Source organism: Choloepus didactylus, chromosome 10 (assembly GCF_015220235.1).
Source record: "Choloepus didactylus isolate mChoDid1 chromosome 10, mChoDid1.pri, whole genome shotgun sequence".
NCBI classification, from domain to species: Eukaryota; Metazoa; Chordata; class Mammalia; order Pilosa; family Megalonychidae; genus Choloepus; species Choloepus didactylus.
Window position 1 is genome coordinate 42,702,822 of NC_051316.1, and position 26,938 is coordinate 42,729,759.

Below are 26,938 nucleotides of genomic sequence, written 5' to 3' on the forward strand. Positions count from 1 at the left end.
ACAACTGAGGAAACTGAGTTCCATACAGACTTATCTTCTCTAAAACAAATAACTAGTATCATTTAGAGATGTAAACGTCAGACAGAGGTGGTTTCATTCCTTTGGAATAAAGTGACCATGACGGTGCTTCATGCAACAATTTAGGCAGGCACTATATCAATTTGCTTAATAGACAGAAACTGGCCCCTTTTACACCAAATAATCATTCTAACTTATTTTCTTTATTTATTTTTGTTATTAATTTTTTAATTTTGTATTTATTTAGCCATGCCAGCCTGAATGTATTCACAGACTACATATTGTCACAAAATTTAGAATCTATAGCTTGAAACAGGCAAAATTAATCTACAGCATTAGATGTCTCAAGAGTGGTAATCACCCTGGTGGAATAATAATTGGCAGAGTGCATGGGGGCTTCTGGGGTGCTGACAACACTCTGTTTCTTGGTCTAGGTGTTGGTTATGAGTTATAATTATGCTTTGTTCTAAGCATCTAACATACTTCAATGAAATGCTAAAAAAAACTCTGGCTTAAGCCCTGCCTAGATAATTTAACTGAGCATCATTCTGTATCTTATCCCTCACTAAAGTAGACACGTGTCTACTTAATGAGGAATAGGAAGGACATTGGCATTCTTTCATTTCCATAACTAAATCTTGGATAAAATTTACTCCAGAATCCAAGTACACCAGAAATATCATATTACTTTTAAATCAAGGTATGAAATTCAATCTCAGCCATGTATAGGGTGGAAGAAGAACATGGGATACTGATTTGATGTAAGAAATAATGTAATGGCAGGTGGGCATCGGTCCATCTTGATAGATACAGACATGTGCATGGTTCAACCTTGCATAGCTCTTAAGGCAGTTTCCCAAGACCAGCTTGTGTAAAGGACTCTTTTCCCCATCTAAAAACTCTGGTTCCACCCACCCTAAGGGCACAATCAAGCCCATCTTCTCTGAGTTTAGAAGCTTTCTCTGCATGTTGCCTAGGATAGTGGTCTGGGCTCTTCATTCGTGCAGGGGTAGTAGAACTCTTCCTCCTTTCCAGTCTTGAAAAATACCACCAGCTTTCTTGCTGCTTTTGTTTCCCACTCCACAGCCTTGTAATTCTCCCCCAAACCCCAGCAAAAAATTCCATTGTGCAGTCTTTTGAAAATAAAGACCTAAGATTAAGGAAATAAAGCTGTCCTCAAGGGACACTGCAAAGCAATCCAGCTCCCAATGCAAAGACATTAAAAAAAAAAAAAAAGATTCCTATCTTCCTGGACAAAGTGGAAAGAGAAAATACAGTCAACGAAAAAGCACAAATAAAAATATTTCAATAAACTATCTTGCTTTATCTTTTTCAAGGAACTGAACTGTTTCAATTACCATATAAGCCTCCATTAGGCCCTAGACAGCCATTTTTGTGGATATGACACCACCAAGATGGATAATATTCCATTTATCAGGGCATCTCTGAAAAATTGTCCTGCATGTGATTAGAAAAAAAAAATACTTTGATAAGCTGCACTTGTATATTGGGGGGGAGATGAATGGGATTGTTAAAACTTCCAAAGCCATCATGTAATAACAATAAATTACCTTCCGGAAGAATTGAACTAGTTACCTACAGGGAATACATTTTATTAGTTACCAAAGTAGAGGATGCCTTGAGTATTAATCAATGATGCTTTTGAACTCAAGATTAAAGAGCAGTCGTACTTAAGAAATCTTTATGTATATTTTTCCTGAAACTGAGTTAAATTTAAAGTTCTCCTTCCCTCCAGGGCTTTACTAAATTTTCATTTTAACTTTGTAGATATGTTAAGATTTTTTTTTCCAAATAATTGTAAATCATCATAATCACCTATGATGTATTTCTAAATACTTTGGTGCTGTCACTGCAATTATCGAATAGCATTACCACCCATTATTTAAGACTAGTTTTCCATATAGGAGGTTTTAAGTATTAAAAACAAGAAAAAATTTGAAACCAGTTTTATAAATGCTGAAATAAAGCTATTAATTTTTCTGATTGGGAATACAGATATTCAAGGTTCTTCTTTATTCTTCCTTGTTCTCTCCTATTTTGTTTGTTTTTGTTCCGTGTTGGGTTTTTAATGGTTGAAGGAGTGGGGAGAGCAAGCTTGGTGGAGAGGGAGTAAAGAAGTGTGTATGAAGGGGGAGACTTCATTGTACCGAATGGTCATTAACTGTGATGCAAACGCCAATGTTTCCATGGAAACCTCTGTCCACTACAGAATGTACTAGAGCAATTTTTGAACTATTTGTCCATTTGATTAATTATGTCTTTGTGCTGAAGGCAGCTTGGCTTGATTGTCTCATCATGTATTAGAGAAGCTACTGCTCTAACAAATGGGCCTATTGTTTTGGGTCTATTCATCTTGGTGCATCCCTGCAAGCTGATAGACATTTCAACAAAACAACTGTCCCTTAATGAGCTGCAGCCTGTCAGAATTGTTTAGAGCTTCATGCGAGGCGCAGACCATGGCCATGACAGCCTCAGTTATTATGGCAATGAGTAGGATGTCTATAAAAGAGTATATACAAATACAATGACCCTCATTTTGATATGACTTAGTTGCTGTTTAATTATCAAACTTATGTATATTAGTGTCATAAAAATTTCTATTTTATGTTACAATATAAGCTGTAGAGTTTTCTGACAAAATAACTGAATATGGTCACCAAATCAAGAAGAGTAAAACGTTTTTGTTTTGTTTTTCTCAAAAATTGGTAGGATTGCTCATTGTTTCCAGTTTTCTGAAAAGTATTATTGATGCAATTATTGGAACTGGCTAATGGAAGCAAATGCGACAGTTTTGTCATATTCTGATGATATTCATGGTCATTTTTAGTGCTCTGAAATGAAAACACAACCTAGTTTGGCTTGAACAAACCTTCTTCCCAAAACCAAAGCAAAGCAAAGCAGAACAAAAACAATGCTAAAAAAACAGATCTGGGGAGGTGGGAGTTCCTCAGATTTAAGCAAAAGTGAATCTATTTTTGGAAAATGGGACAAATGCAACATTTTTCTAGCACATCAGTTGGTGTGATAATAGTCTACTCTGGTTTGGGAATATATACCTGTTGATTTGCTGTGAAGACATAGGAATATTGTTTTCCCAAAGCCCAAGCATTTTTCATGGAGATCTTTTATATAATAACACAGGATTTTCCTCTCCATACCATATTGCAACAATTCTACTTAAAAAGAGAGAACATACTGGCAATTTTGATTTCATGTGTGCCCTAAGCAAGAGCATATTCTCCCTATGAAGAGATGAGTGCTCTTTCCACAGGGATGGTGAGACAGGCACAGCCAGACCAGAGTCAAAACGCCTGAAACATCCCCGTAGCCAAAAGTTACTTATGCCGCTTAAGATCTTCCTAAGTGTTTTAAAATTGTACATTTCAACTTTGCTTCTCGAGCTCTTCAGTGCAGGGAGAAGTCATGGAGCATCACTGTATATGGTATATGCTGTAACTATTTCTCCATAAAGAATCAATCATTAAGACATGTCCCTAAAAATCACAGATGGAAGTCTCCACCCTGTAGCTACCAACAGCCACATTCAATCAGTTAATAACTAGGGATTAAACTTAATTCAGATTAATTTGTATTAGTAAAGAGTTTGTATAACAGTGGCTTTCATATTAATTTACATGTTGTCTAGACATGACATCATGTTGATTCTTCGTGTGTTTCAACTACTAATTAAAGATTATAAGGCTAGCAGATGCAAACTTTTTGTTTAAACATCAAAAAATAAATCAACCCTGGGGTGGTAGACAATTTTGTTTAGATATGGATTATTTTTAAAAGCTTGTTACAAATTAGATATTAAACTCTTAAATGGAAATAATTTAACCTTTTCAACATGGAAATGGCTTCTGATAAAGATGGAGGGAGATCTTTAATTGCTGTTAAGAGAAATTCCAAATAAAGAATATTGTTAAAAACTAAACTAAAATCCCCAAAACCCAAACAGCAGGTAAGAGACTGAAACAGTATAAAAGTGATCCTTGGAGATCTTCAGTTTTGCATTTTTCTATATTCTATGAAGAATATAAACCTTACAAAGTAGAGTAACTGCCCAGTGGAAAGCATTACTTAATTCTGATATTTTATTTAATTCTAATAACTTTTGAACTTATCAGAGTTTAATGGTTTTGATTTCCTGAATACAGTAGAGAGTTGTGGTAAAAAAAAAAAAAAAAAAAAAACTAAACCAACTAAAATAAATAGGAAACACTTCCTTCATTTTTAAATTTACCGCTCTTTAGGATCCAAATATAAAATTGGTAGCCTTATGGTCAGGTTGGAAAACAGTATCCAAATTCATTCATTTACTATTTCATGAATTTTCCTTAAAAACCAGCATCTACTAAGGGAGCCCAACCTTAAATACTAGTTTCCCTTATTTGGTTTATATTTGGATTTGTAAATGGACAAAAATCCAATACAATTAACCCTTTATTTCTTTCATTTTTAATTTTCCTGAATTGCTTTTAGAAATGAGGTTTCTCATTTTCAGAATGTATGCTACCTGGTTTACTTGAATCAGTTACATAGTATGCATTTTATACCCTCATTTTTATTTATTGGGATATCTAATTCCTCCCTTAAAATATGGTATTCGTTGTGTATATATGAGAAATTAATTGCAGAATATGGAAAAAGACTTGATGTTATATCAAAGTGATTCATGCAGCCTCTATTCTTGGATGGATAAGGAATGATGAAATACTCAGGCAATGCTATCTCTGTTACATGTGTAACACACTTAAAGCATGGCAGTGTTTCCACTTTGCTGAGTAATTCTATTGTTTCCTGTGATCTATGTGGAAGACGGCCTCTGCCATTAAACAATGGAAATTTTAATCTTCATGAAGCTATCTTTAGATGTTAGTAAGCATTAATAAGATAAGCATTATTCTACTTCTATATCTGCACAGTACTGGTGATACTGAATAAATCTTAATTTGGAGACTATTCATAAAACTTTATTTAAAAATAGCACTTATAAATTTTAAAAGAATTTTAAACTTAAAGACAGGTTGCAAATTAACACAAGAGAATTCCCATACGCCCCCCAAGATTCTTAAAATGTTTGCATTGTTTTGTGTTTTTTTTAACCACTAATTATTTTGTTCCAGGTGTAATACTAGGAATCATGTATATGATCTCATTTAATCCAATCACCAACCCTTTGAAGATTTTTTTTAACTTTTTATTTTAGTAGCTTATATACAAGCACAATATTGTGACTACAATTAATACCAATATTTACATTTTGCATTTAGTTGCTCTCTAAATATCTCTCCCTCCCTCTCTCTCTCTCTCTCTCTCCTCTCTCCTCTCTCTCTCTCTAAAATATATGTAGACATAGACATGGACATAGACACATACACATACATATACATATACATGTGCATATGTGTATAATCCAAAATAACTCTTCAAGAGGTTTTTTTTTTTTTTTTTTAAGATTCCAGGGGTACATCAGTTGACAAGTCAACATTTTCCAGTTGCTTTATTATCTAACACAAGCATGTATTTCTCTTGTTTGCCTTGATTATTGGTGTTACATATTAAATAATCTTGTTCCTCAGCTTGAACTTACACTAAGTCAATAGACACAAACTACAGTGGGAATTTATAAATGTGATTTATAAATATATTCAAATGACACTAATGATACAAGTTCTTGCCTGGATGTAAATGGCAATAAGAGAAAAATCAGCATTCCAGATTTAGGCAGAACAGCTTCATTTAAAACCCTTTATAAGTTATCAGTTGAGTCTCCATTACATTTACACAGTACACTTTTGGCCCCGCAAAATATTTGGCTAAAAGAAAGACTGCAAGTCCCAATTTCAGGCATATAACTTAAAGAGAAATTCAAAAGAAAGGAAGCTAAGTCAGGTTGTCAAGAATTTGAAGCTATGGATGAAAGGTTTTTGTGGAATGAAAGGGTAAGAAGCTGCAAATTTTAACCCTTATTTCATTATTTCCTAAAGTCTTGTTTTTACAGTTCTTACCAGCATCTAGAGGGGTATGTAGGAATAATCCATAATCAGATAAAATTTATAGCTGATCGTGAACAGGCTTGGATTCCAAAAGATGTTCAGATTCAAAAACCAGAAAAATCTTTCCCTAACTCTTCACATTGAGTGACCTTTCAATTCTTAGGGATGTGGCCTCTCAAATACAACTATTAATTTCCCTTGAGACTTCTTCTGTCCTTCCTTTCCTTTCCGTCTCTAGGTCACATCCTATTCTGCTATCATTCTTTGTTTTCTTAGGCCAGAAAATGTGCCTTGAGTCTTGGCCCTGGTTTTGCCTTAAACAGCAACAGTGTAGCACTTCAGGGGTAAATAATTTCTTCTGGTAACTTCAAAGCATTATAAAGTTACATATTCCATCTCAAATAGTGTTGAATATGTTAGGAACAAGCCAAATGAAGAGAATTGGAAACTTTGAAGTGCTGCATTTTTATTAGCACTACCTTGCCATTTTCTCATGAAAACCATAGGATCAAGGACAATGAGGTGAAAATACAAATGAACTATGGGGCAACTTTTAGATTCCCTGAGATTTTGCACATAGACTATCATGCCATTTGCAAGTAGGGACAGTTTTATTTCTTCCTTTCCAAAGTGTATGCTTTAAATTTCCTTTTCCTGCTTCATTTCACTGGTTAAAACTTCTAGCATCGTGTTGAATAAAAGAAAAAGCATGGAGTTTTTTAGCATGTCTAATGTTTGCTGTAGATTTTTTTCTAGACGATTATGAATTTGAGTTAGTTCCTCTCTATTCCTATATTCTGAGAGTTTTTATCATGAATAGTATCGAATTTTGTCAAATGACTTCTCTGCATTAGATGACATAATCATATGATTTTCCTTTTCTAGCCTGTAAATATGGTGGATTACATTGATTGATTTTGTCATATTGAACCAGCCTTGCATCCTGGGACTAAACTCCATTTGGTCATGATGTATACAACTTTTATAGGTAGCTAAATTCTATTTGCTAATGTTTTGTTAAGGATTTTTGTGTCTATATTTATGAGAGCTATTGGTCTTGAGGTTTTTGAGTTTTGTTTTTTTTTTTTTTTTCCTATAACTCATTTGCTTGATTATGGTATCAAGGACTAGCTTCATAAAATGAATTTGGAAGTGTTCCATCCACTTTCAAATTTGTGGAAGAAATTGTATAGAATCAATGCTAATTCTTTCTTAAACATCTGAGAGATTTCTCTGGTGAAACTATCCGGGCCTGGAATCTCTTTTTGGGGGGGGAGCTTTTAAATTACCACTGCAATTTCCTTAATAGTAATGGGGCTATTAAATTATCTCCTTCATATTGGGTGAGTTGAGGCTTTTTTTTTTTTTGAGGAATTTGTCCATTTGATCTAAGTTGTCAAATTTATGCAAGTAGAGATTTTGTAGTATTCCCTTATTATCCTTTTGAAGTCTACAGGGTATCTAGTGATATCCCCTGGTTTATTTCTGATATTAGTAAGGTGTGTCTTCTCTTTTTTTCTTTCCAAGTCTTGCTGGAGGTTTATCATTTTTATTAGTCTTGTCGAAGAACCAGCTCTTTGTTTCATTATTTTCTCTATTATTTGCCTATTTTCAACTTCATTGAGTCCTTCTGTTATCTTTATTATTTCCTACTGTCTGTTTATATTGAGTTTATTTTGCTCTTCCTTTTCTAGATTCTTGAAGTGGAAGTTTGGATTATTGATTTGAGAGTTTCACTCTTTTCTGTTATACTCTTTTAGTGGTACACTTTTTTCTCACAGCATTGCTTTAGCTGTAACCCACAAATTTTGAAATGTTATATTTTCATTTTCATTCAGTTCAGTGCACTTTTTATTTCCTTTGAGACTTCCTTTCTGATCCATGGATTATATAGAAGTGTGTTGTTTAGTTTCCAGGAGTTTAGAAATTTTATTTTTGTTATTTCCATTGTGATCAGAGAACACACCTTGTATAATTTCAATTATTTTAAATTTGTATATCTTTGTTTTATGGCCCAGGATATTCTATATTAGTATTTGTTCCAAGGGCACTTGAAAAGAATGTGTTTTCTGCTATGGTTGGGTGGAATGTTCTATAAATGTCAATTATATCCTGTTAATTGATGGTGCTGTTGAATTCTAAATCACTGACGATATTCTGTTTAGTTGTTCTGTCAGTTGTACTTAAGAGAATCGTTCAATTCCCCAAACATAATTGTGGATTTGTCTGTATTTCCTTTGAGTTCCGTCAGGTTTTCTTCACAGATTTTGCAACTCTGTTGTCTGGTGCATGCACAGTTAGGATGGCTGTCTTCTTGGTAAGTTGACCCTTATCATTATATAATCTCTCTCTCTATTTTCTTTGCTCTGAAGTGTACCTTATAGTAATATAGCCACTCCTATTTCATTTAATTAATGTCTGTATGGTATATCTTTTTCTATCCTTTTATTTTTAATCTGCCTATAACAATGTATTTGAAGTGAGTTTCTTCATAGACAAAATATAATTGGGTCATGTTGTTATTATTATTATTATTATTATTCACATTCCAGATCTCTGTCTTTTTATTGGTATATTAGCACCATTTAAATCTAATATGATTATTGATGTGTTAGGGTCTAAGAATGCCATTTTATCACTTTTCCTGTTTGTACTGTTTTCATTTTTTATTTCTCTGTTTTCTTTTTTCTGTCTTTCTGTAGGTTACTTGAACATTTTTTTTTGTTAGAATTCCAGCCTAATTTATCTTTAGTGTTTGTAGTGCATATATTTTTATATATTTTTAGTGGTTGCCCTATTACATATCTTCAACTTATCATAGTCTACTGGAATAGCCATTTTACCAGTTGGATTGAAGTATAGAAACCTCACCTCCCATATATCTTTTACCCTCCCCTATTTATATTTTAATTGGCTTAAATATTTCCTGTACATACATTTAGAGCCACATCATAATTTTGGCTTCAACTGTTAAACATAATTTAGAAAACTCAAGAGAAGAAAGAAATCCTGTTATATTTATCCATTTTTTTCTTGTTATGTTTCTCGGTCCTTCCTCATGTCCCAAGATACCATATTTTATGATTTCCTTTCTGTCTATGGAACTTTCTTTTATCTGTTCTTTTATGGTAGATCTGCTGGTGGCAGATTTTCTTAGTTTTCTTTCATCTGAGAAGGTCTTGATTTCTCCTTCTATCCTGAAACACATTTTTTTTTTTGGGGTACAGGAATCTGGGTTAATAGTTTTTTACTATCAGCTCTTGAAAAATATTATGTTGTCTCCTTCAGGACTCCGTGGTTTCTCTTGAGGAATCTGCTGCCATTAAATGTTTTTTGTTTGTTTGTTTGTTTGTTTATTACTATGGGTAATTGGTCATTATGTTCTGATTTCTTTCAAGATTTTCTTTGTCTTTAGTTTTCAGAAGTTTAGTTATGAAGTCTCTTGGCATGGATTTCTTTGAATTCCATGTTTGGGCTTCTTCCAGATTTTTTGAAACTGTAGGTTTATATACCTCTTTTCAATTTGGGAAGTTTTCTTTTTTAGAGTACTCTTTCAGCACTGCGGTTTTTCTCCTCTTTTTCTAAGACTGATGACATGAATATTTTGTCTTTTGTTATGGTCCCACAGGTCTCCAAGTTTCATTACTCTTTGGTCCAGCCTGTCTTCTCTTTTTTGCTCAGATTAAGTAATTTCTATTGTTCTGTTTTTCCAGTTCTCGGATTCTTTCCTTTGTCTCCTCTGTTTTGCTATTACCCCATCTGCTGAGATTTTTATTTCAGTTATAATACATTTTGTTTCCAAATTTTCCATTTGTTTCTTCTTAATGTCTTCCAGTTCTTTGCAGAGACTTTTTATTTCTTTACTGAGCCATTTTATTTTTTCATTTGTTTCAAGCATATTCATAATTGCTCACTGAATCAGTTTTTATGGCTGTTTTACAGTTTTTATGAGATAATTCTAACATCTCTGTCATCTGGATGTTGGAATCTATTGATTGTCATTTTTCACTTAGTTCAATGTATTTCTGGATCTTGGAATGAAAAGTTATGTTTTACTGAAACTTGTACAATTTCATATCATGTTATAGAAGTCTAGATCTTATTTAAACCATCTGTTTTAGCTGGCTTTTCTGATACTTCTCCAGCAGAAGAAGGGATGGGTTATTCTACCTTGTTATTGCCAGATGGATGCAGAAATCCAGGTTCCTCACTCAGCCTCCATTTGCACCCCAGCCTACCCAGTGCTCCTTGTTACTGCTGGGCAGTTTGGGAGATCCCCATGTGGTCTCCACCAACACTGCAATAAAAGTGGCCTTTTACCACTGGGCTGTGGGGAAACTGCTGACTTTCCAATAGGTCTCCTTTGACACCACCCCTGGGGGAAGAAGATGACCTCATTGCCGTGGAGTGGGAATGGAAGTCCTGATTTCCTACGTGGTCTCTGACAGCGCTGGTGTGGGAATGCTGTGTTGCCCCTTACAGCCTTGCTATGGTGGCCTTTACCAGCATGCAGGGCCATAGTTTACTCTGCAGTTTTGTCTGCAGTTGAGTGGTTATTGTCTAAAATTTGTCTGTCTTGATAATCTGTCCTTTTTCTGGTCCTTTGGCTACAAAGATCAGGCTTTTGTTGAGCCTTTTTGTCTTTTCCCATTGGCATTTCCAGGTTACTAATGTCTTCATTTCTAAGTCTGGGATGTATTAGAGAAGAAAAGAAACCCAAGGAACTCATTGCTGCATTTCTTTTTCTCAATCCCTGAGGTCCCTAGCTGATTTACTTCTTTTTGCCACTTTTTTTGGAGTCTTCTTATGTTTGTTCTATATATAATGTCCAAGACTTTTAGTTCTTAGGGAGAGGAATAGAGAAAAACATGGCTGCATCATCTTCTTAGAATCAGAAATCATTAGGACAAATTTTAAATTTAGTAGCCAAAATCCACAATTTCCTGCATTTTGTATTATTCTAATCAGGGACACATTCATCAATAATAGCTAGATTTTGATGTTTATAGAAAATCAAGTTAATTATTTGTCATGTCTTAAATAGTGAAGACTGCCTTTGGGTAGTTATTTAATTATTGGTGTCTTAGTTTGCCAACGTTACTATCGCAACCACCACAGACTAGTTGGCTTAAACAGCAGGAATTTATTGTCTTACCATTTTAGAGGCTAGAAATCCAAAATCAAGGTGGTGTCAGGATCATGCTTTTTCCAAAGTCTGTAGCATTCTGATGATGGCTTGCTTGCAAATCATAACTCAATTTCTGCCTCCATCACATGGCAATTTCTCCTTTTGCCTCCAACTGACTCACTCCCTAATTTCCTGTGCTTTTAAGGACCCCACTCATACAGAATAAGCCTATTCTGAATAAGTTTGACCTCATCTTATTAGGACCTTCGAGAAACCTATTTACAAATACACACGTTCACATCTACAAGACCAGGGTTTAGGACTTGAACACATCTTTGTGGAGGACAGGATTCCATCCAGGAGAGTGGGCAACATTGTATCTAAGTTCACTGTGTTTGTCAAGTAAGTACAAATAACAGTGGCTTAGAACAGCAAACTTCTGGCTTTCTTAATAAATGGTCTTCAGTCAACTATGGTTCTATTTAAGGCTACATGTAAGTGTCAGATTTTATGATTTTGCACTGTGGGACAGTTGCACACATTATCTCATTCTAGAACTACCAAGACTAAAGGAACAACTCCTCTCAATATACGCTGTTCTTTATACGCAAAGGCAGGAAAAGGAAGTTGATGGACATCACAATGACTGCTAAAGCTTCTGCTCAAAACTGGTAAACTGTCCATTTTGCTCTTATTTTGTTGGCTAAAGTAAATCATATGGCCAAGCTTGACCTCAATGGGAGTCATAGAAAATGGACAAGTTAAATGGGAAAGGGCATAGATATATAATCTTTCAAATAAAGTAGTGAATAAATGTGAAAATAATACACTACACACTAATAAAAAAATTCAAACTCTATATTAATTGGGAAGAAACCCAATTTGATTTAATACATATTCTAAAATATAAATTATGTCAAAATATACTTTCTAGTAAAGGTGAAAACCTCAACTATGCAAACAATGACTCTATGATATGTTGTGAAAGTTTTCACACATATTTACAATATAATAATAAGCAGTAATTAACTGAAAATGATTTATCAGGTAGGTCACCTGAACTTTAAGTTAGTTATCAGGTTGATTTTTAAAATAACTATCATAAAAGTTATCTTCAGGTCAGTTCTTTTCAGCTTACTGTTTTATTTTGCATTCCTAAATCTCCATTAAAATATAGGTGTATCTATAGCAATAAAATATATCCCTAGAGATATCTATATATCCTATTGCCTCATGAAAGTTTATTAAGGCCAGACACCAAATAATCCACAGTATGATAGCAAGGGTAAAAGAAAGGATTTTTAGGTAATTGGAGTGAGAAGAAAAGTTAGAAAGAAAGTGTGCCCTCTACTGAGAACTATTTTAAATAAAGAGTCTCAGGCAAAAATTTTACATAGCTTCTTCTTTCTAAATAAAATAATTGATTCCCATGCCCACAAATTCAATAGTGAGCTCACATGAATGCCACATAAAGGTTTCCAGCATAAAAGAAGCCATACAGTCTAGTAATGTATAAGTTAGGTTGATTGCATTGCTTACTTTTGTTTTGTTACATATCTTACTATTTGTTGATAATTGCATGTGGATTATACTAGTTGCCTACCCTGATACACAACCAACTGAAATGAATAGAACTAAATTTTGCTGAATACTTTTTTTACTCAAAGCACCATATACAGTAGCTGAAAAGAAACATGGAGTTAATCTGATTCCATCCTTACTCATGAAAGAGCTCCTTCTACATCTGTTTGAAAAGCTCCAGTGATGATAAGATACTACTGCTTATTTTCTAACACCTGTCACTATAAGAAAGATATTGTTTACCTTGAGCTGAAATTTGCCTTTCTCTAATTTCTACCCAATAATAATAATTTCTCTTATTCTAACTCTACCTAACAACAACATTAAAACACCTAGCAGGTAATTATAACTTAGTATACATTTGACCTCAAAAAGGGTTTAATAATTTTAATGTATTGGTTAACTAATCTAATAGAGATGATGAAACAACTGACCAAGGATCTAAAATATGAATCAATATATTTTGATTGTGATTAAAATTTGAGATATAGAGAAAGTTTACAGGGCTTAAAGTAGGAGATATTATGTGTTATTAATGAAGGAGGATATATGGGGCAAAAGAAACAAAAATATTTGAAAGTTGGATTTGAAATAGGATTTAAAGTTTAGTTAGAATTCTAGCAGGTAAATGTGAGATGTAAGTAAGAAGAGGCATGAGCACAAGTTCAAGATTGATGAAATGAATGTAGTCACACATAGATTACATGAAGGGATGGAAGAGGAGATGAGACTCACGAGGGGGACTATAGCCCAAATGTGGAAGGAATTCAAACTAGGCTACGTATTTAGGACTTACTTCAGTCAGAATTAGGAAGCCATTGACACGAAAACCTGGATTAGAAGAGTGACACATATAAAGCTTTTATGCAGTATTCCTTAAAATCTGTAGTAATTCTCAGTTGCTTTCCTGTAGGTCTGGGGCCAAATATGACATGGTCTGTCATTAAGATTCAAAAGTAATGATTATAAAAACATCTATGGAGCCTCACTCGAGACCAAGGAGCAAATGAATCCCTAAGAAATCTTTGTTTGTTCTGGAATATAACTATAAATAGCCACAGAAATATGTATTTAAACTCAATTATTCATCTCAATCAAGACATTTGATATAATTGGGTTTTTTTTTTACTAACGTATCTGAATTATAGTTCTATGTGTGTGTACAAAGTCAGAGACTCTGTAAAATACTTGAAACTAAATAATCCATTTCAACTACACAAATGTTTTATTTTATAATTACTATGAAAATGTGGGTATTTCTCAAAAAAAAGAAATCAGATAGTTTCTGACTTTATAGTTGAACATAGTTTTAGATTGTTTCTTTTACTGCTTTGTGAATTATTAAGTGCTTTTATGAGCTTATTCATTTTTGGCTAGACAAATTTAGATGTGATTTATGGAGATTTAAAATAAGGCAATACGAAGTGGCAAGCTAAAAACACAATCTCATTAATTCTACAACTTAAAAATTCTGCTGCTAAGAGGAGGAAAATATTTTGGAATTTCACTTTCATAATTTCCTATATTGCCTACATATCCTTAAAATTAAATATTCTCTGGCTTTATGTTGTCAACATAGTGCTGTGCTTCTTAACTCTTGTTTAATTTGGATCCATTTTCCTATAAATTACAATAGACAAAATACTGAGACATTTTTTCTCTAGTCTTTCCCATCAAAGTTTATTAACAAAAATGCAAAAGTAATTAATAAATTAGATGGTAAAATCTACTTAAAAAGAAAGATCCTATGATTTGCAATTTCCTACTGAATGTTCAGTTGTAGAAAAATTATATTTTGTCATGTGTGATAATAATGCATCTTATTTCTGAGTAAAATATGACAATGTAAGGATATTCATTATTTCAAGACAACACAGAAGATCCATTTGACTCTTGGATAACAGTACAACTTAATGTGTACTAATGCTGGTTTATCACTCTTGGTCAGCTTCTGAAAGTCAATATTACATGGAGTAGAAAGGAAGTCTCATTTGAATGAAAATAGATTACAAGTTTATTGTGAAAGTGTATAGTTGCAGTGTCTTACAATCTTCCAAATAATAAACAAGAGCATTTGGTGAGCAAGTATGTATTAAAAATCTGGGGAAGATGGCATATTTTTAAATGTTAAGCCATCTCTTTATGTTCTCCATTTTTACACCTTCAATTTGTTTGCATAGCAATGAAAGGTTGATGATAATTCTTTATCAAGAGGAACAGAGCCTGTCAAATGGGAACATAAGTATGCTTAGACTGAACTATATTGAATGAGTAATGAGAATTTACCTAGAGGCCTAGGAAGTTACTTGATTTTTGTTTGTTTTATTTTCTTCTCTTGGTATGGGTAGGATTGGTAGGGAGGATAAAAGTCCCCCAGAAACAAAATAGGGAAAACTGAAGGGAAGATAGAAAATAGCAAGCACTACTTTGTCATCTCAATCACTATGTTCGGTAGTCTCATCTGATTGCAGTTCTACCATTCTTCTCTATCTTAAACTTGAAAATGAAGAAAATGAGGCTCAGAAAGGCTAAATGATTTTACTAATGTCATGTTGCTACTGTGTGATAAAGATTCATTTTTTTACTACACCTCACCAAGCAATATTTAACTTGACATGATGCTTAACACATGAAAAAAGATACTTCCATCATGAAATAATAGAATTTTTAAAAATATATTACTTTGCTCTATGAATTTAGAACATCTAATTTTGGGAGGCAGGGTAAGATGGCACAGTGGTGAGGTGTAAGTTTTAGTTACTCCTCCAGGGCAGTAGGTAGAAAGCCAGGATCTGCATGGACCAGACACCACAGAGCAATTTGACTTTGGGCATACTTCATACAACACTCATGAACTCGTGGAACAGCTGAGATCAGTGTAATCTGCAAGTTCTATGGCCAGGGGACCTGTGCCCCTCCCTGCCAGGCTCAGTACCATGGGAGGAGGGGCCATCGGTCCTGGGAACAAGGAGTGAGAACTGCAGTTGCAGCTCTGATTGAAAACTCAGGCTGCTGATCGAAACTCCAAACATAGACAGACTGAGACCAGAGAATCCAGGAGCAGTCAACCCAGCAGGGAGGAGATAGGGCTAGCAAAAGCAGAAAAAAAAAAAAAAAACCAAAAATAAAAACAGAGACTTTTTGGAGTTCTGGTGAACATAAAATGGAGAAGGGCAGGGCTCAGGCAGAGTCAGGCTCATATGCAAATCCAGAGGGTGAGATCCCTGGTCTGAAGAGCCAAACAGTTTCTCTGCTTTCTTGATTGTTCCTTAATGGCCCTAATCTCCTTGTCTCTTGACATTTCAATAGCCCATTAGATCTGCAAGGAGGGCCCTTCTTTTTTTTTTTTTTAATCTTTTTCTCTTTTTCTAAAACAATTACTCTAAGAAGCCCATTACAGAAAGCCTCAAAGACTTGCAATTTGGGCCCAGGCAAGAGCAGAGCTAAGAGAGATCTGAGAGACAAAGCAATAAGTCTAGTGGGCTGAGAAAATTTGCTAAATGCCACAAATCCCCAAGGAAAGGGGGGGCATCCCCTGACAGCCATCTTCCTGGAGGGCTGGGGACGCTCCTGCCCAGTACCAGCGCCACAGCCCAGAGCTGCCCCAAACAACCCAGAGTGATGGGAAGTGTTTCCAACAACACTCGCACACACCACAACATAGGGAGTGGACAATAGCTTTTCGCACACCTGCAACTAATTGTCCTAGAGCCTGGAAGGTGGAGCTGTGTGAAAAGGAGGAAATTAACATGCCCCATTCAGCCATCCTTTCAGCAGACTGGGAACACCCCTACACAGCCCTGCAGCCCAGAACTTCCCTTGGGGGATGGTGCTCACTCATGACATAGCACAGTCTTCCCTCAGCAGGGGGTACCTAGGAGGGCACGGCTTGGAAGAAGGACCCACTCGCAAGTCCCAGGGGCCATACACCAATACCAAGGACTTACGGGTCAGTGGCAGAGACAATCTGTCGCAAGATTGAACTGAAGGATTAGACTATAGCAACAGCTTTAAATCTCCAGGAACATCTGGGAGATTTGATTATTAAAGCCACCCTCCCTCCCTAACCACTCAGACACATGCCCTGCATTCAGGGCAGGAAGCACCAACTACATATGCAAACTTGGTGCACCAATTGGACCCCACAAGACTTACACCCAACTCACCACAAAGACAAAGTTGGGGAGAACTGGCTTGAGGGGAATAAGTGGCTGGCGGGTGCCACCTGCTGGTTAGTTAGAGAAAGTGTACTCCACGAAGCTGTAGATCTGACAAATTGGAGATAAGTGTTTGAATCAGCGAACATATCCTAAAAGAACCCTATCAAGTTAAGCAAATGACAGGAGGCCAAAAACAAAAGAAAAATTTAAAGCATATGAAAAAAACAGATGATATAGATAACCCAAACCCAAACCCAAATCAAAAGATCAGAGGAAATGCAGTACTTGGAGCAAATAATCAAAGAACTAAAGACAAGCAACGAGAGTGTGGCACAAGATATAAAGGACATGAAGAAGACCCTAGAAGAGCATAAAGAAGAGATTGCAAGAGTAAATAAAAAAAATAGACAATCTTATGGAAATAAAAGAAATTGTTGACCAAATTGAAAAGATTCTGGATACTCATAGTACAAGACTAGAGGAAGCTGAACAATGAATCAGTGACCTTGAGGATGACAGAATGGATAATGAAAGAACAAAGAAAGAATAGGGAAAAAAAATGAAAAAAATTGAAGTGGACCTCAGGGATATGATAGATAATATCAAACATCCAAATATAAGACTCTTTGGTGTTCCAGAAGGGGAAGAGAAGGGTAAAGGTCTAGGAAGAGCATTCAAAGAAATTGTTCAGGAAAACTTCCCAAGTCTTCTATACCATAAATACACAAATCATAAATGCCCAACAAACTCCAAATAGAACATCTAATTTTAATTGAGCTTTTAATTAAGCATATACATAGGCTCTAAATATATTATAGTTTATAAAATACTACAGATTACAGTATCAGTCATCCCCATTGAATCTCACAATAACCCTAAGAAGGAGATGGGGAATCTAAAAATATGATGAGCAAACAAAATCTCAGAGAGTTTGAGTGACTTGTCCAAGATAATACTGCAAATATCTGAAAGAGGCAATCTCAAATCCTATTATCAGACTTACACATCAGATGTCATTCTACTACACTGTAGTAGATAGTCCAGTATATATTAAAAAGCTATGTGATATTTATATTTCAAGAAAATTCTAATGATCCTACTTATGGAGTCATCCCATATTTTACTTTATTTCTAATCTTTATGTAATCCCATGATAATGAACAAATGTATGTTTGGAGTTTCCTGACACTAATGTTGGTTAATTGAGAGTAATGGCTGAACTTCATCCAGCATTGTAGATTTTAGAAATCTTCTGTACTCTCACTTAGTAAAAGCATTTTAAAAATTATTTAAAATTGTTCCTAGTGCAGAATTTTAGAGTATAACTGTGTGATTATAATTGCCTAGGAAATAGGCATTCAAATGAAACAAAAACAATAGCCAAAAACAAATAAAAATAAAAACATATATTGAAATCATTAGCAGGCTCTATTTTGTCAGTATCACCACAGATTTATATCACTTGTAAATTGCACTTAACAGGAATCTAACTATGGATACTCATCAAAAACAAATATTCCACTATACATCTATTAGAATGGCTAAAACCCAAAACACTTACAACACCAAATGCTGGCAAGGATGTGGAACAGTGGGAACTCTCATTCATGGCTGGGGTGAGTGCAAAAATATACAGCTACTTTGGAAGACAGTTTGGCAGTTTCTTACAAAACTAAACGTAGTCTTTCTGTATGATCCAGCAATCACATTCCTAGGTATTTATCAAAATGAGTTGAAAACTTACATCCACACAAAAACCTGCACATGAATGTTTATAGAAGTTCTGTTCATAATTGCTAAAACATGGAAGCAAACAAGATGTCCTTTGATGGGTGAATGGAAAAACTGCAGTACATCTATATAATGGAATACTCTTCAGTGATAAGAAGAAATGAACTATCTAGTATGAAAATATGCAAATGAATATTAAATGCTTATTGTTAAGTGAAAAAAGTCGGTCTGTAAAGGCTACATACTGTGTGATTTCATCTACTTCACATTCTGGAACAGAGAAAACCTTTAGGGACAGTGAAAAAAATCAGTGGTTTCCAGGGATTCAAGGTGGGGGAGGAAGAAATGATAGGTGTACAGGGGATTTTTAGGGCAGGGAAACTATTCTGTTTGATACTGTAATGGTAGATACATGACATTATTGGTTTTTCAAAACCCATAAAATGCACAACATGAAGAGTACACCCCAAGGTAAACTATAGACTGAAGTTAATAATGATGTGTCAATATTGGTTCATCAATTGTAACAAATATACCATACTAATGTAAGATGTTATGAATAAGGTAATCTGTGGAGGTGAGAAAGGATAGGGGGCATATAGGAACCCTCTGTAGTTTCTCTCTAATTTCTGTAAACCTAAAACTGCTCTAAAAAAGAGACAATTAATTAACTGAAAAAATAGAAAAATAATAACAACAATAGTTTAAATAGGGCTACCAAATTATAGCATGCTTATATACAATGTGTTTATATTTGGTACACATTTACATGCTATAAATTTAAGTAATTATTAAATTAAGAAATAATTAAATTTTATTTTAAAAATAATAATTACATTATTCATTTAAATAACAGTGACTACACAGGATAATGTGCACTATTTAAAAAAAAAGGAATTTGAGATAACTTTTCTAGGGTACTTTGATTATAGGCCATTTTTGCCATAGTTGCTGATCCGGAAATTAGTATCCTTTAAGATGTCCCTCCTGTGTAATTAATATACTTAATTATCTTCTAAAACAAAACTAAATATATAAATAAACAAGATAAAAAAAATAGGCTGGCCAAAGAGAAAAGATGGAGTTCATGTAAATCAATCAGATCTGGAAAAAAAGGTAAGAAGACTTTTGACAGGATAAATTCTAGGGCAAGGAGGAGAAGACTTTCAGGAATAGAACTGAAAGAATTCTGTATTTTCTAAGCTTTGGTTTATCCACTCCCAATTCACACAACCATCAGGAGCAAACCTGTGGTCAAAAAGGTAGGCTATTACTTGCAACAACACAGACCATGGGAAAACATGGACACCTCAAAAGAAGGAGTATGAAGTTAGAGAAAGGGTGCTAAGAGGGACTTGTTCATAGCAGGCTCTTAGAAGGGACTGGTCAGATTCTGTAAATTAGGGAGTTGCTGGAGCAGCCAGAGGTCTTTATCTTTAGTGTATATAAGTCCATATGGAATCACTGTTCATAAGCTTTGTTTGGTCTTATCTAAAACACATAGGTCTGAATTAACTAGTGTTAAAAGAATTTTAACTTATAAGTTCTGTGATAAATATCATGATCTGCTCTGGTTTATCAATTTTTTAACTCAGGGCAAATTTTGTTAGTTGTAGTTTCTCTTTCACTTCTCATTTATTCTTTCACAGACTGTCTGCCAGCAAACTTTTCCCTTTCTTGCCATTGACAGAATGTATAACCTGGAGTAAATCATTTAAATTTCTTTGATTTGGACAATAAAAATTTTGCACAGGATGTTCAGCAAGGCTTCTTATATTTCTAAACTTGAAATACTAAAATGAAGAGGCTAACTCTTAAACATCTCTCTTTAAACATACCAAAGAGATAGGACTTTGTGTCTACTAGGCTTTAACTATCATCTCCAATTCCACCTTGGAAAAGTGTATAAATATGTTTTTTAAGTGCAAAAATGCCAAATTCTTATTTTCTGAATACTTACTGAAAATGTGAAAATAAGTTGCAATATAAAGTCATAGTAGCTTTCAAAAATGGTGAGTTTGACATGAAGACCATTCTTGTTAATTGGGAAAATAATGATGATGGAACTGTTGAATCACAGGGACATCCATTACCGTCATTAGATGTCAAGAGAATCAAGGCAACTGTAAATGAAAGAGAAAACACAGAGACACTGTTTCACAAGTAAAGACCAAATAAATAATTTACTTCCAACAAAACTTTTTATGCTTCCTTAAAACACTAATAAATGCTTTATTACTTCCATCTCATGAAAAAAATAAGTACATTAAATGAAGGTAATTTCATTGTCTTCTTAATGCAATACTTTCCCTTTCCAATAAAAAGGTGTCCCCTATAGGAAGAGTGAGAAATTCCTTGCACTGGAGTGGTAAACTTTGTCTCTTCCCAGAAGTGTCCTTCTCACCTCTGACCTCTGTAGAGATGATCTTGGTAGGATGCCTGGTAGAGTTGTCTTTAAGTGATGTGACTTCAACTCTTACTCAGATATGGACATGAAAAAGATAGAATTCCAGCAGTTTAAAATATAGAGAAGCCATCAAACTACAAACAAAACAAAACAAAACAAAACAAAAAAACACACACAGTTTAACTTTAAAAAATTTTTATTCACAGTAAGACTCATTAATGCCTAATTTAAACAAGAAGATTCTAGGTCATTCACCATCAACCAATTAGCTAATTATTGGCTAGCAACAGTTTGTTGGCTTTCATTCTGTTACAGATAATGTGGGGGTTCATTATGAGAAGAAATGAATGACATAAATTAAAAAACCATTACTTTATTTATTTTAATGGAATTTTATTGAGATGTATTCACACACCATACAATCATCCAAAGTATACAACAGTTGTTCACAGTATCATCATATACTGGTACATTCATCACCGCAATCAATTTTTGAACATTTTCATTAATCTAAAAATAAAAATTAAAATAAGAATAAAAATAAAAGTAAAAAAGAACACCCAAAATATCCCATACCTCTTCCCGCCCATTATTCATCAACTTTTTGTCCCCCTTTTTTCTACTTATTGTCCATACACTGGGTAAAGGGATTATGAACCAAAAGGTTTCACAGTCACACAGTCACACCATATAAGCAATAGAATTATATAATCATCTTCAAGAATCAAGGACACTGGATTGCAATTCAACAGTTTCAGATATGTACTTCTAGCTATTCTAATAAACTAAAAACTAAAAAGAGATGTCTATATAATGCATAAGAGTTATCTCAAGAATGACCTATCAACTCCATTTGAAATCTCTCAGCCACTGAAACTTTGTTTCATTTCTCAATCCTATGAAGCCAGTTCCAGTCTCAACTCCAGGAGTCATGTCCCACATTGCCAGGGAGATTTACACCACTGGGAGACATGTCCCACATAGGTGGGGGGGGCAGTGAGTTTACCTGCAAAGCTGGCTTAGAGAGGCCACATCTGAGCAACAAAAGAGGTTCTCTGGGGGTGACTCTCAGTCACAATTATAAGTAGGCTTAGCTTCTCCTTTGCAGTAACAATCTGCATAAGGGCAAGCCCCAAGATCAAGGGCTTGGCCTACTAAACTGGTAGCCCCAAATGCTTGCGAGAATATCAGGAATTCTCCAGCTGGGGATGTTTAATGTTCCCACATTTTCCCCCATTTTTTCAAGGGGACTGTTCTAGTTTGCTAATGCTGCCAGAATGCAAAACACCAGAAATGGATTGGCTTTTATAAAGGGGTTTATTTGGCTATAGAGTTACAGTCTTAAGTCCATAAAGTGTCCAAGGTAACACATCAGCAATTGAGTACCTTCACTGGAGGATGGCCAATGGTGTCCAGAAAACCTCTGTTAGCTGGGAAGGCACATGGCTGGCGTCTGCTCCAAAGTTCTGGTTTCAAAATGGCTGTCTCCCAGGACATTCCTCTCTAGGCTGAAGTTCCTCAAAAATGTCACTTTATAGTTGCACTTGGGGTATTTGTCCTCTCTTAGCTTCTCTGGAGCAAGAGTCTGCTTTCATCGGCTGTCTTCAAACTGTCTCTCATCTGCAGCTCCTGTGCTTTCTTCAAAGTGTCCCTCTTGGCTGTAGCTCCTCTTCAAACATTCACTCTCAGCTGCATTGAGTTCCTTCTGTTATGTCAGCTCATTTATATGGCTCCACTGATCAACTTAGACCCACCCTGAATGAGCAGAGCAACACCTCCATGGAAATTATCCAATCAGAGTCATCACCCACAGCTGGGTGGGGCACATTCCAAAGAAACACTCAAAGAATTACAATCTAATCAACACTGATAACTTCTGCCCACACAAGATTACATCAAAGATAATGGCGTTTGAGGGACATAATACATTCAAATGAGCACAAGGACTTTGCAAATACTTTTTATTCTCTGCCCAAATTACTATGAGATGTATCAAGTCTTCACTTAACCTGTACAAACAAACCAGATCTTACTCACTATTCAAGGTTCCCTGTAATTATGGTGTTTTGAGTAAACTGACCATACAAGTTAAACTATATAGTGTGCTACAGAAAACATAGATTTTGCACCAAAAAACAAAACAAAAAAAAAAAAAACTGTTCCTTTGGTCACATACAAAAGCCAAAGTTTGAAACACAGTTATATCATCCTTTACCCTTTAGTCTGATCTACTCCAGTTGCAATTAAGTCCATTTCATTCATATCCCCAACTGAAGTCTGATTTCCTTTTCAGTTGCTGCATGGGGCAATGCCGACAGTCACAGCTGACGAACTCTGGCTCTAAGTCCCAGGAGCCACGCAGACACTCAAAACTCCAGGGACTGACCAGGTCACATAGAAACAGCTCAGAATCTCAGAAGTTACAAATAATTGCTACAACTCATGAATAGATGTGACTGCTGTAAAAACTTACAATCTAGGAACCATTACATTAGCCTTCCCCTGATAACTCATGCTCCCAGATTCAATTCTCATAGTTTGCACATTATTGTTAGCCCATATTAGTGAAGCATTATAACTTTTGTCTTTTCATTTCCAGCTTATTTTACTCAATCTACTGTCCTCAAGTTCCATTCACCTAGTTGAATACCTCACAACTGCAATCCTTGCTGCCACTCAATATTCCATTTATGTATATACAACAGTTCACCATTTGGTTTATCAGTTGATGTACCTTAGGGAACCTCCATCCATTGCAAATCGTTAATACTGCTGTCACAAACACCAGTGTTCAAATGTCTACTCATGTCCCCACTCTAATTTCCTCCAACTATGCAACCAATAACAGGGTTGCTGGACCATATGGCAACCCCATACTTAGCTTCCTGTGGAACCACCATACTTCCCTCCAAATGGGCTGTACCATTCTACTTCCCCACCAACAGTGAATAGGTACATCCTTCTCTCCACATTTTCTCCACACATATATCTCTCTGTTTATTTTTAAACAGTTTTATTCACACATTATACAATCCATCCTAAGTAAACAATGATCCCCAGAATAATCATATAGCTGTGCATTTACCACCACAGTCTATATGAGGATATTTCCATTTCTTCTGCAATGAAAGAAGAGGAGGAGAAAAAATGAAGAATAAAAGAAAAAGATAGAACAAAATTAAAATGTAATAAAATATAATAAAATATAAAAGTAAAATAAAATAAAATAAAATAAAGTAAAAAGTTCATACAACACCACCACCAAGAATCCCATACCACTCCCTTATATCCCCCTCTTACAGACATTTAGTTTTGGTATATTGCCTTTGTAGCAATTATGGAAGCATATTACAATGTTACTGTTAACTATAGACTCTGATTTGCATTGATTGCATTTTTCCCATAACATCCAGTTTTCAACACCCTGCAATGTTGACATTCATTTGTTCCTCATGTAAAATCATTCTTATATTAGTACACTTAATGACCATCACTGACCACTCTAGGCTTCGCTAAGTTATACAGTCCCAGTCTTTATCCTCTTTTTCTTTCTGACATCATACATGCTCCTAACCTTCCTCTTTCATCCATAATCACACTCACCTTTGTTCAGTATACTTACCATAATGTGCTACAATCACACAGTACTGTGCTATCTATTTCTGGATCTATACAGTCCATACAACAATCCTGTTGAACAATCTGTACTTCTTCAGCATCGGATGCCTGATCTCTATCCTCTTTCTATCTGCTGATAACCTGTGTTCTTAACTTCAACTTTCAAGGTTCACTCATTAATGTTAGTTCATATTAGTGAGATGATACAGTATTTGTCCTTTTGTTTCTGGCTAATTTCATTCAATGTAATGTCTACTGTATAGCATTTTCTCTATTGGATTTTATATGTCATGTCTTATTTTTTCTCTCTCTTTTTACCCTTACTGATAGTCTTCATTTCTTCACTCTTCTCTGAACCTCTCTCCTGTCTTTTCCTATTGGCCTGTAGTGCTCCCTTTAGTATTTCTTATAAAGCAGGTATCTTGTTTACAAACTGTTTCAGTGGTCTGGTTGCCTGAAAATATTTTAAACTCTCCAGTTTTGCCAGATATAGAATTCTTGGTTGGCAGTTTTTCTCTTTCAGTATCTTAAATATATCAAACCACCGCCTTCTCACCTCCATGGTTTCTACTGAGAATTCCACACCTAGTCTTACTGAGCTTCTCTTGTATGTGATGGATCATTTTTCTCTTGTTGCTTTCAGAATTCTCGCCTTGTCTTTGACATTTGGTAATCTGATTATTAAGTGTCATGGAGTAGATCTATTCAAATCTATTCTGTTTGAGGTATGCTGCATTTCTTGGATCTAAAATTTTATGCCTTTCCTAAGAGATGGGAATTTTCCAGTGATTATTTCCTCCATTATTGTTTCTGCCCCTTTTCCCTTCTCTTCTCCTTTTGGGACTGACATGTATATTCATGCACTACATGTTGCCATTAAATTCCCTGAGACACTGCTCCTATTTTCCCATTCTTTCCCTCTCTGTTCTTTTACATGTAGGATTTCAGCTTTCCTGTCCTCCAGTTCACGAATCCTTTCTTCTATCTTTTCAAATCTGCTGTTGCATGTCTCCATTGTGTTTTTCAACTCTTCTATTGTGTTTTTCATTCTCATAAGTTCTGCCATTTGTTTTTTCAAGCTTACAAATTCTTCTTTATGGTCACCCAGTGTCTCCTTTATATCTTCATCTTTTTCCACATTTTCCTTCAGCCCTTTGATTTGATTTAGAAGATCTCTTTGAACATCTTTAATTAGTTGTTTCAACTCCTGTATCTCATTTGAAGTGTAAGTTTGTTCCTTTGACTGGGACATATCTTCATTTGTCTTAGTGTGACTAGTAATTTTTTGTTGTGTAGGCTTCTGGTTCTTTGATTATCCCAGTCAGATTTTCCCAGACCAGATTGGCCCAGGTTTAAGGAGGAAGGTGCAATCAGTATTAAGTTTCCCTGAGGATGAGACCCAGTGGATTGTCAGACTTTCCTGTGATGCCTCTAGACTCTGTGCTTTTCCTGTCCTACCCAGCAAGTGGCACTTTACAGCCCACAGCTCCCCACTGGTGTAAAGAGGTGTAGTGCCTTTAATTCTCAGTGGATCCTGTCTGGACCAGGGGCCAAGGATGTCAGAAGCCAATCTTAAGTTGTTTATGTTTTGTTTTTGTTTTTTTTTTCCCACAGGCCCTGGGGTCTGAATTCTCTGAGGGGGGGGCAGCCACTTGAGCTGGCCCTACCCACACCCCCTTTTCTTAGAGAAAATTTGCTCTTTAGGGAATTATCTCCTACACTTGATTTCTTCCTTTGTCTCTCTGACTCTCTTAACTCCACCCTTGCCTGGGTCAATGGTGAGAATTGAAAATGCCTGAGGTTTTCTCTAAGGAGCTACATAGAATGAGAGAAAAAAGAAATAAGAAAGAAATCTCTTTCAGAGCCAGTCCCCAGCTCCCTGGTTTCACTGGTCAGCCAGAGTTGGTACCTGGTTCTATGCACCCATTTTTGGGGGACACAGGTGTTTTCCAGTATTCTGAGCTCAGCTGTCTCCAAAAGCCTCTATTTTTATTTGTTGTTTTTTGTCCCATCTGTTCCACCTCCTCTCTGTCAAGAGAGACCTTTCCTGCTTGTTCTGGGTTTATCTCTGCTTGTAGCTTGTATTCAGTAGTCCATATTTGTTAATTAAAACTGTAGTTGGAGCTTTGTTGACTTACTTCCCCTTGCTCCTAGTAGACTGCTTCTTTTTTCCACTGGGGCGTCTTCCAACTCAGCCTGCCATGCCTGTGTGGGAGGTGTACCAACTCCACAATTTGGGGAGCTTTACTTACAGTTCTATGTTGCAATCTCA